Raw genomic sequence first — 10,271 nt, 5'->3', positions numbered from 1 at the left:
AAACTTGCTTATTCAGTTTCACCCATGCCAGCACAGCAACTTTCAGTAAAAGCAGGTTTAGAGCCCCTGTTGTTACTTTTCTGTCCTGGGACTTGTTCAGGCACTGGCCTTCACAGAAAAGATCTCAGGTTGTTAGTTCTTTTGGGGAAAGCTGGGGTCATGCCAGAACAGTGCTAACACCTTTGTAAGTACTGAAGGTAAAACATACTTCCTCCGGTTCCCTGAACAACCAATGTAAAAATTGTCTTCACCCAGCTGTGTGAGAAGTGAAAACTAGAAGGCATAGTCACTGTATCTCTTCCCACATGCTTTCCCAGACTGACACCACAGGAAGCTTGGTGCTGGGGAGAGGGATCTCCAGCTTCGAGCAGCTAATTATTCAGAGGCAGGCAGGTCAGGGCAAACTGGCACAGCAAACAGCAATGCTGAGAGCACAGCAAGAAGGTCCTCCTACTCAGCTGAGCGTCACAGTCGCTTGAGCAGTAAAAACAAGTGTTGCTGGCAAGGGGGTTGTTGGAAGGATTGCATGAACCTTCATGCTGCTTGCTGTTGGAGCCACAGGCAAGGTCTACTGCTTAGGAAGAGTAGCTGTTGAAGCTGGAGGTCAGGGCAACACAGGTCAATTGCTTTTTAGCTTTGTTATACACATGGCTAGGTAGCACGGTCATATCTGGAATTGGATGCTAATCAGCACCCGGATGGAAAAATGAAGGAAGAAAATTCACTGCAGGAGCTGCAATGTAATTACATCAGCCTGTGTTTGCCAAGAATCAGAAGTCTTCCAAGAGAACAGGACCAGGCAGGTGGTTGCTCCCCAGATTTCCTTGTCATGAGGACACATAGCAAACTCAGAGCAGAAAAAGCATCAGAATGACCTTTCCTGGTCCTCTGCTGGATGGAAAGAGGAAAAAAAGAAGTAAATGTTGGGGGGGGAGGGGGTTGTTTCTTGGAAGGAGGTGGTAGGGAACAGCTTAGGAAAATGCTTGGTTTCTGTTAGGAATACGACAAGCCCCAAACTAGAGGTTTCCAACCATGTATCCATGTGCCAGTTGCTTTTACAGAGCTTTTTAACATTTGACGTAAACTGCTATTTTCTCTGTGTTCAGGCACTCGTCAAAATATTTTAAATTAAAAGATTTTAGGGAAAAATTCTTCTTATGAAAAGCTCACAGGAACATGCATCAAACTGTGCTTCTTACTGGCATGTAAGACTGAGGGCAGGAGGTTGCTTTGGAGCAGACTGCAGATCCAAGCGGCCGCCTGGGGCCTCTGCCCATTGAGACACGGGCCCAGGCACAGCCTCCACAAGGCATGCCAGAGTCTGACATCGTCCAGAAGAACAAAAGCATTTTCTGGGGAAGACAAGGAGCACATTTTAAGTGAGGACAATTGCACTCTCCGGCAGTTGAACTGAGTTTATTTCCATCCACACTTTTTGGTTTTTCAAGCTGTCACTGCAGCACGATCATAGCGTTAACATGGGCTTCAGCAGTGACCGTGTAACCAGGGCAGTGACTTGGCTGGCTCTGCAGGGGGAAGACCCGTGGACACTTCAACTCCCAGACTTTTGGCACAGTCTCCTACAACATTCTTAACAACAAGCTGTAAAAGGATGGGCTAGGTAAGTGCACAGTGACATTGGATTTAAAACTGCCTGAACAGCCAGTCCTGGGGGGTGGGGTGGGGTTGGGGGGGTGATCAGTGGCAGAAAGGCCGGTTAAAGGCAAGTCTCTAGCGGTGTGCCCCAGTGTTTTGTTATTTGTTCATGAAGTTACCTCTTCATTAATGGCCTTAGCACTGGGACAGCGTGCATCCTCAGCAAATTCACAGGTAACGCAGAACTGGGAGAAGTGGCTGATACACTAGAGGATCATGCTGCCATGCAGGGGGACTGGACAGGCTGGAGAATTAAAATGAAGGGAATCTCATGAAGTTCAGTAAGGGAAAATATAAAGTCCTGCATCTGGGTAGGAAGTTATTCCTACCCAGGTACCAGTACAGGCAGGAGCTCACCAGCTGGAAAGCACCTCTACAGAAGAGCTTGGGATCCTGGGGGTCACCAAGCTGACTATGAACCAGCAACGCATCCACAGGACAAAGGCAGCCAACAGCATCCTGGGCTGCATTAGGAAGAGCATTGCCAAAAGTTCAAGAGAGGTACCCTTCCTCTTTACTGAGCCCTGGTGAGGCCACATCTGCAGTGCTGTGTCCAGCGTTGGGCTCCCCAGTTAAAGGAAGATATGGACTTACGGGAGAGAGTCTAGCAGAGGGTTACAAAGATGAATTAGGGACTGGAGCAACTTTCTTATGATGAGAGGCTGAAAGAGCTGGGACTGTTCAGCCTGGAGAAGAGAAGGCTTGGTGGGTACAAGGTCAATGACCCCATCCCAAGTTAGAAAAAGGAGGCAGAAAAGCCAGAAAGAGCAGATCAAGAAAACAGTTTTCCTTGTCTTGTCAAGTCTGACACAGCAGATGTCAGACTGTCAATACTACTGAAATGAGCACCTTAAGCTGTGCGTGCAGAGAAGCCTAAATCTAAGCATTATGCTTAACTGGAAAGGGAGGAGAAGAAATTCCACCTGATATTTTTTGTAACGTTACTAACAGGATGCACAGTAGCATTCCATGTTTTCAGAATAAGAACAGCTCCCCTAAAAGCACTGGTCAGAGTATTTAGGAAAAGGACCATGTGTCAGAAAGGCCTTTCCGGCTCATCTCTGTAAGCACTTCCCTGGCTCACTGCAAACAAACTGCCTTTTACCTTTAATCAGCTGAGGATACCAATGACCGCTGCCTCTCACAGTAACCAAATGTATGCCATCTGCCGTAATTCCCCTTCACCCACTGGAGCAGCTAACCACAAAGATACAGATAAGAATCTCATTATCTTCCTTGAAGCACTTAAAATACTATTTGTTGCCATGATTTCCAAACAACAACAAAACAAACCCCACATATTCAGGAGCTGGATTGTCCCTGTGTGTTGAGGAGACTGCTTAAAAAGAAGCTGCGTGCACCATGGTTTCCGCAGTGATGCTTATGTCTGTCATGGTGCTCCATCCTTGCACAGAAACTCAGGGCACCAGGTAAAGCAGATAATCAGCCACTTCAAACCCCTTCAGGGTGACAACTGAAAATACAGTGCAGAGGAGACCAGACAAGAATTCTGTACCAAAGGCAAAGCTGGGAGTGTATTTATGACTGATGCTGTATTTCTGAATGTCTCAATTTTCCACAGAAAAAACCCAGACCCCCTTAGAATTAAACATTCAGATTCACCATCTAGAAACCTTTAAGCCTTCCCTGAAGCCTAACAATAATGGAAAATGCACTAAAAATCCCCACAATGAATCAAGTGCTGTTTTGGCTCAGTTAAAACTCTCATTCCACCCTAAAAGGTAAGTGTTATTACTTGCTTGACACAAAATGGAGATTAAAAAGCAGATAGTACAGTTTAGATTTGTTCCCTTGGTTTTACACACAACAAATGCAGCAGAAAGAACACCAGCACATCTATGCAGTCACATGCACAAAGACGTGAATAACTAGATAATAAAAAACCTGTAGGCATATAAATAAATGTATTCCTAGGGGAATATATGAGAAATAGCATTTTCGGTCCACATTTGAATCAGAGAAGAAGCTGGAGATGAAGATAACAGTGGTTCTGCCCCCACGTTCACCTAGGTGCTTGATTATTCTGCGTGTCTGCTCATGATGTAACAGCAATATATTGTATGAACGTAGCATTTGGCATTATGCTGGTGAATGCAGTCCTGGGTGAATTACGGCTCCATGTCATTCCCACTACTGCTCTGAAGGACAGTGCAGCCTGAGACTCGAAGCAAGTGAAATTGCCACATAACTCTAGAATCTGAGAGTTTATTTTAATTGGATCTTTGCTTTTGTTTCTTCTTCAAACATGAACCCAGGTTTTATCTCACCCTAATCTGCAGAAATCAAAGGAACAATGGTTCATATACTACAAAGTAAGTAAATTTCCCCTAGTTCAATATAATTTAACTACAATTCTTTGTTAGCATGTCTTTCAGAAACATTTTCCTGCAAGAAAGGTATAGATTTTTCCACGGATCCCCCTGGAGCAGGGATAGTAGATATTATCCTTCATCACAGAAAAGACCAAACCTGTCCTTTTCAGAGGTTCTGTGGGAACAGTCCTCACCATCAGAGCAGGACTGTTGGAAAATACTAATATTAGAACTAGCTTTAGCCTTACTGTAGAAATAGAAAAATCAATGCGTGCCTGCTTTCCTGTTTGAATTTGTTTGGGTATGCCTTCCAGCCATTAACAGGCAGTATACTTCTCACATGGAAAACAGGATCCTTTAACATCTAACGGTTCTTCTTGAGTAGCCTCCATAGGTTATTTGCCAAAAGAATTAGTTATTAAACAAGAGTTTTTCAACAGACCTAAGGAAATAAACTAGGGCCCAGCCATGATGAAAGTTAGTGGGAGGCAAAATTTTGTTCCCTAGAAGACTGGAAAAGACAGGCACCTTTTATTCATAAGGGACCTTCAAGATTTCTGGACCAAAGTTTTTCTACAAGTCAACCTTCCATTGGGGTGAACACATTCTCGCATTCACATCTGCGGAAAGTTTCCGAGATGGGTTGAGCTGAAAGCAGTCATCAGGGGAAGAAAATTCTATATCCCATAAGTCTATTGGTCTCCACAAAAGATTGCCATCTATACTACCAGAAAAATATCTTTTTTAACTCCTACAGCTTAAGACTGACTACAAGCATGGATTTCTGTGCAATGATATTCGTCCACAGTTAGTGAAGTCACTATATCATTTCAATCCTACAGAGCAGGGATGATATGCAAGTAAATCATAGGCATGAGAAAGGACTTAATTGCAAATACCACTTTTATGGCTGCTGTTATTGCTTTATGACACCAGGTGCCCACCAAAGCTGCTCTGTCACTCCCCCCAAGATGGACAAGGGAGAGAAAAATACAAGGAAAGGCTCGTGGGTTGAGATAAGGGCAAGGTGAGATCACTCGCCAATTACTGTCACAGGCAAACCAGACCTGACTTGGGGGAAAATGAATTTATTAATAATCAAATCAGAGTAGGATAATAAGTAAAACAAATCATAAAACACCTTCCCCCCTACCCCTCCCTTCTTTCCAGGTTTAACTTTACTCCCAATTTCTCTACCCCCTTCCCCTCCAGCAGCATAGAGGGACAAGGAATGGGATTTGTGGCCGGTTCATCACACATTTCTGCCACTCCCTCCTCAGGGGACGACTCCTTGCTCTCTTCCATTGCTCCAGTGTGGGGTTTCTGCCATGGGAAACAGTCCTCCATGAACTTCTCCAACATGAGTCCTTCCCACAGGCTACAGTTCTCCACAAACTGCTCCAGCGTGGGTCTTTTTCACAGGGCACAGCCCCGCAGGCACAGGCTGCTCCAGGGTGGGTCCCCCACGGGGGCACAGACCCTGCCAGCAAACCTGCTCCAGCCTGTGGTCCTCTCCCCACAGGACCACAGATCCTGCTAGGAACCTCCTCCAGCCTGGGCTGCCCACTGGGTCACAGCCTCCTTCAGCATCGCCCTGCTCCAGCATGGGGTCCTCTAGGGGCTGCAGGTGGGGATCTGCTCCACTGTGGACCTCCATAACCTGCAGGGGCACAACCTGCCTCACCACAGGCTTCATGGAAATGCCCATTCTGGTGCCTGTAGCACCTGTCCCCCCTCCTTCTTCACTGCCCTTGGTGTCTACAGAGCTGTTTCACTCATATTCTCAATCTTCTCTCCAAGCTGCTGCTGTGCAGCTTCCCCCCTGCTTCTTAAATATGTTACCCCAGAGATGCTACCACCACCGCTGATGGGCTCAGCCCGAGCCAGCAGTGGGTCCATCTTGGAGCCGGCTGGCACTGGCTCTATTGACATAGGTGAAGCATCTAGCAGCTTCTCACAGAAGCCACCCCTGTAGCCTCCCTGCCTACCAAACCCTTGCCACACAAACCAAACACAATAAGCAATCTGTGTTATCGAAAGCCATATGAATTCTAGGCTCCACAAACCACACTGACCCAGATCACATTCCTGCTTACACTGCTGAGTGAGTTTCCACAGTAAACCAAACCTACCACAATGGAAGACACGCAACCGATTTGAGTCAGTTGAGTTTTGCACACTTTGCACGTTAGGACACACTTCACCAATGAGCATACCTACATTTTATTCAACTTTGAGTGCAAACAACATGCTACAGCCAGGTGCCACCACTAGGTTGGGTCAATATTTCACAAGTGACACAGAAAAGTTGCGCTGGTCATTCCCCACTCGTGCCTATCAGGCTCAGATTGAAGCAGTAACCTTATTGGGGGTATCCAGCCACAGCATGAGAGAAAAGAAAGAGTGAGCATCTTTAAAGACTCCTTTCAACACACACAGCCACAGGTTTCTCTTCCCTCAGGGACAAGAAGCCTCAGCATCATACCATTAGACACCATAGGATCACAGGCAAACTGGAGCTTCTCCACAATTTGCAGATAATCCATTCCTGAACCCCCCTGAAGGAGTGAAGAGAGCAGAACCCAGAGCAGCAGAAGACACTACTCTGAGTTCCAGCACGGTATCTGTGTCAAGCAAGTGAAAAGCAACCCTATTAAGCCATCAACAGTACTTCTAACAAAGCCATTTCCCTTGTGGTTTCTTTTCTCCTACAGGCTCAGTTTGCCTCAGCTGCAGGCCACTCCACAAAATGCCCAGTCGCAGCTAGGCAAAATAATGAAGACCCTTTTTAATTCTTTCTGGATAGTCTTTCCCTGTGGTCTGTGTACATTGCAACTAATTACAGACTGTAAAATAATGCACAAATGCTATGCAATGTTTGGTTGTTTCCTTACTTCCTCTGACTTCATTTTCAAGCCTCTAATGTGCATTTTACATATGCTTTTCCTTGCCTTTTTTACCCCATCATCGTTTTGATGCAATATGTTTATCCTAATGGTAAAAGGTGAGCAAGTAGTAGGTGGAACCTCCAGGGAGAAAACCAGCCATTAGTTCTAACTTTCCATTACCAAAACAAACTGAGATCGGTAAGTTTCAAGTCCTCCTATACCACGCATGCTTACTTGCAAGACAGCAAATCTGTGACCACAGGTTCTTTTTTTTTTACTCAGTGTATCTGTCCAACATGAGAGGAGTATGAAAAATCCACCCACACCTTCTCAGCATGTGAGCTCCCCAGTGACCTCTGTTCTACCTATCTCAAACTAGCAATACCTTGCTAGGTAAGCACCTCTTAATCTCCGGTATGTTTACTCGTAGCACTTCTAATATTCATGTGATTATAGTTAAAAAACTACATGCAACTACTAGCTCCGCAGCAAACAGGACGTCTGAGATTTGGAACAAGGCTGGTTTCAGGTTATGCTATAGACAGCATGGCACCTTAATCCATAGGCGCTTTTCTTTTATGCAGTATGATGAATGGAAGTCATAGGAGTGTCTTCAGGACCTTCTGCTAAGTGGAACATGTCACTTCAGAAAGGGATTAGATAAAAAGGGGAGGTTAAAAAGATTTAGTCTAGAAAGAAACCCCTGAAACATGAGTAGGAGGAAGAGCCTTTTAGTCTGACCAAACTATACTGTGTTTTTTCACAAGTAGGCTTTATGCAAGTACTGTGCAGAAGCATGGGTGGATGTTTGTAGGTGGGATGATACAGTCAGCTCTCAAGAGTGTGGGACAGTTCCCACTATAAGAGTCTGTTTTCTACAGTTCATGATATTACCAAATGTTATGAGTATGGGCTGGAATTATCTGTGGTAGATGTCTGTCTCAGCCTGGTATTTGATTATTTTCCCTTTACATTTTAGATTAGATCAATAATTCAACTACATTTTAAATGCGTCTAGATGCTAGGGAGAGGTTTCTTTCCATTTTTATTCTGTCCTGTATCACTGAGACACATGACATTGCAACTAGTGTTGGGGATGTCCACAGAAGCCATAATATGGCTGTGTGGGATAAAAACCTCATTTTTGGTTTGGTTTTTTTTTTTTTTTTTTTTTTTTTGCACAGCATGGTCACATGTCCCGACATACCAAACTTCTCTTATGAGCAGAATGACCATGGAGATGACTAGATACAGCAAGAGGCAGAGGCTGAGACAAACCTGATTTTGAAGGTCTTTATATTCCCTGTCCCCACATGGCTCATACTCTTTCCCTCACAGCAACTCTTGTCAGCAGTATAGCTGGAGAAGACAGGCACGAGCCAGCTCTCCACCCGATACAGTCAATACTTTGACAGTTAAAAAAGGCTTCTGCACAGCCACGTCTGTGTTTTATGAAGTATTGTGAAGAAAAGTTAATCTACTAAGAGGTACCACCTAGGCATACAGGTTTCCGTGTGCCTGTGTAGGCAGTACAGTTTCTAAGCAGCCTAAACCATACAAAGTGTGGTGTATAAACCAGCCATCAGAACAAAGATAACATTTTCCTTTTGCACTGAGAAACAGCACAACAAGAACTTCACAGGACTAAATTGGGGTTGCTATTAGTTCTTTGTGGTAATGTAACTGCAAGATTGAAAGCCACAAAGGATTCAGTAACAGAAAGCTACACTGCTTGGAATATATATTTTAAATGAATATGAAGATCAGGTTCACACAGTGAAAGTGGTCCTGCTGCAGCTGAAAGGTGCTTGATTTTTATAAATCCTTTTTTACAGCAGCAGCAGAACAACCTGTAAGTTCACATCCAGTCACACAGAGGATGCACAGCCGGTATTGCTCAGACACAAGAGGAGCCATTCCCTGGTCACAAGAGAAGTTTATACTTCCAAGATCTATGTAGATCTCTCCAAGACGTTACTGCCCAAGAGTACTCTGGGCAAAGGGTATACTGTAGATTTTGTGGATATCATTCTTCAGTGTCCTGACTCATGAGACTATGGGCCTTGTCATGATTTCTGATACTACCAGAGAAATACTTTGTCAGCAACAACCTCTCAGTACCTGTTGTATTTGATTTCCACCAGTAGCCTTGTTTTACCTTTTATAATCATTCTGTTAATGGTTCTTTCCAATTGGTTAGATGCTGTCTAGATAAACTGTAAGAGAAATAAATAGCAAATTTTCCCCAGAGGTCTAGAAATTGCCTTCAGTTTTCCCCTACCAAAGACGTCCAGTCAACAAGCTTCAGGACTGAAGTGAACACAACCTAGGAAATAGCAAAGGTCCAACTACAGACTCCAATGCTTTATTACTACTCTAATCCATTATTACTCACCAGTTTCTCCCAGAGAATTACACAGAAGCCCATCCCCATCATCTTAACGTGGATGCCCTCAGAGACACAAACTTTCTGCTGATCAAGGCCTTTATAGGTCAGAAGTTATGTTTAATCTGGTATCTAAGCAAGTGACCCTCTACCACTGAGGTAAGCAGGTGATTTCATTAGTATTTTGGAGCTGGGGAGCAAAGGGCAGAAGTATAGGATATCCTGTGAGGTCTGGGAATAATCGTCAGGCCACAGAAGGGGCAGTAGCAACTTAAAAACCCCAGAGGGCTCTTTCCAGCACAACTTCTTACTTAGGCAAGGATCCAATGGACAGATATGCCTGATACATTCTCAAAGCTCCCCCAGGTTATGTGGTTTTGCTTCTGATTATGCTAAATTTTCCAAAGAGGGGTGGACAATATGCACTAAACCAGGCATACAGAACAGGGTTGGTACCAGTTCCCGAGCCTGAGAAGGACATGCCAGGGGTCCATCATGTCTGCCCTATTCCTCATGTTCTTTCCAAGTACCTGGGAGGCCTCTTTGGACATGGGCTCAGAACTCCACTCCTGCTAATGGCTGAGCACCTCTTCACCAGAAAAAGCATCAACAGCACAAATATAAAAAGACATACATTGCTACCACTTTGCAGAAATCTTGGGGAAGGACGGTATAATTTTTAGCATTTTCAGTGCTAAAGAAAGAATGTTTCTTCCTCTAGCTCAGAATAAGAAAACTCTCTCTGATATGAAACACAGACAAGAAGAGACTCCTGCCTCATTTGAGCTCTGCTGTGGGGTTTATCAGCTACAAATCAGCCCTGTGAAGAGAGGCAAGGCAAAGAAGGCACAGGAAGCCCAGCTCTGCAAAAAGGCAGGTGATAGAAGCTCTCCAGCTTCCAGGACGCAATGTGCCAGACCAAGGGGGAGCCACAGCACAGCTGAGAGCAGTGCCTCTGGCTGCTGAAGATGTACTGGTACAACAGGAATCTGGCACAAGCCAGACCGT

At 44.7% G+C, this 10,271-nt stretch overlaps 1 long non-coding RNA gene across 1 annotated transcript; it reads left to right on the top strand.

Moving 5' to 3' along the window:
- The first annotated feature begins 987 nt into the window (after positions 1 to 987).
- LOC129784665 (uncharacterized) lies at positions 988 to 8,848 on the top strand. The gene is made up of 3 exons (XR_008747677.1): positions 988 to 1,621; positions 7,160 to 7,270; positions 8,713 to 8,848. It is a non-coding gene; the product is annotated as an uncharacterized LOC129784665 (long non-coding RNA).
- Positions 8,849 to 10,271: the final 1,423 nt, after the last annotated feature.

Source organism: Falco peregrinus, chromosome 6 (genome assembly GCF_023634155.1).
Source record: "Falco peregrinus isolate bFalPer1 chromosome 6, bFalPer1.pri, whole genome shotgun sequence".
NCBI classification, from domain to species: domain Eukaryota; kingdom Metazoa; phylum Chordata; class Aves; order Falconiformes; family Falconidae; genus Falco; species Falco peregrinus.
This window is presented reverse-complemented; position numbering and strand designations above follow the sequence as displayed.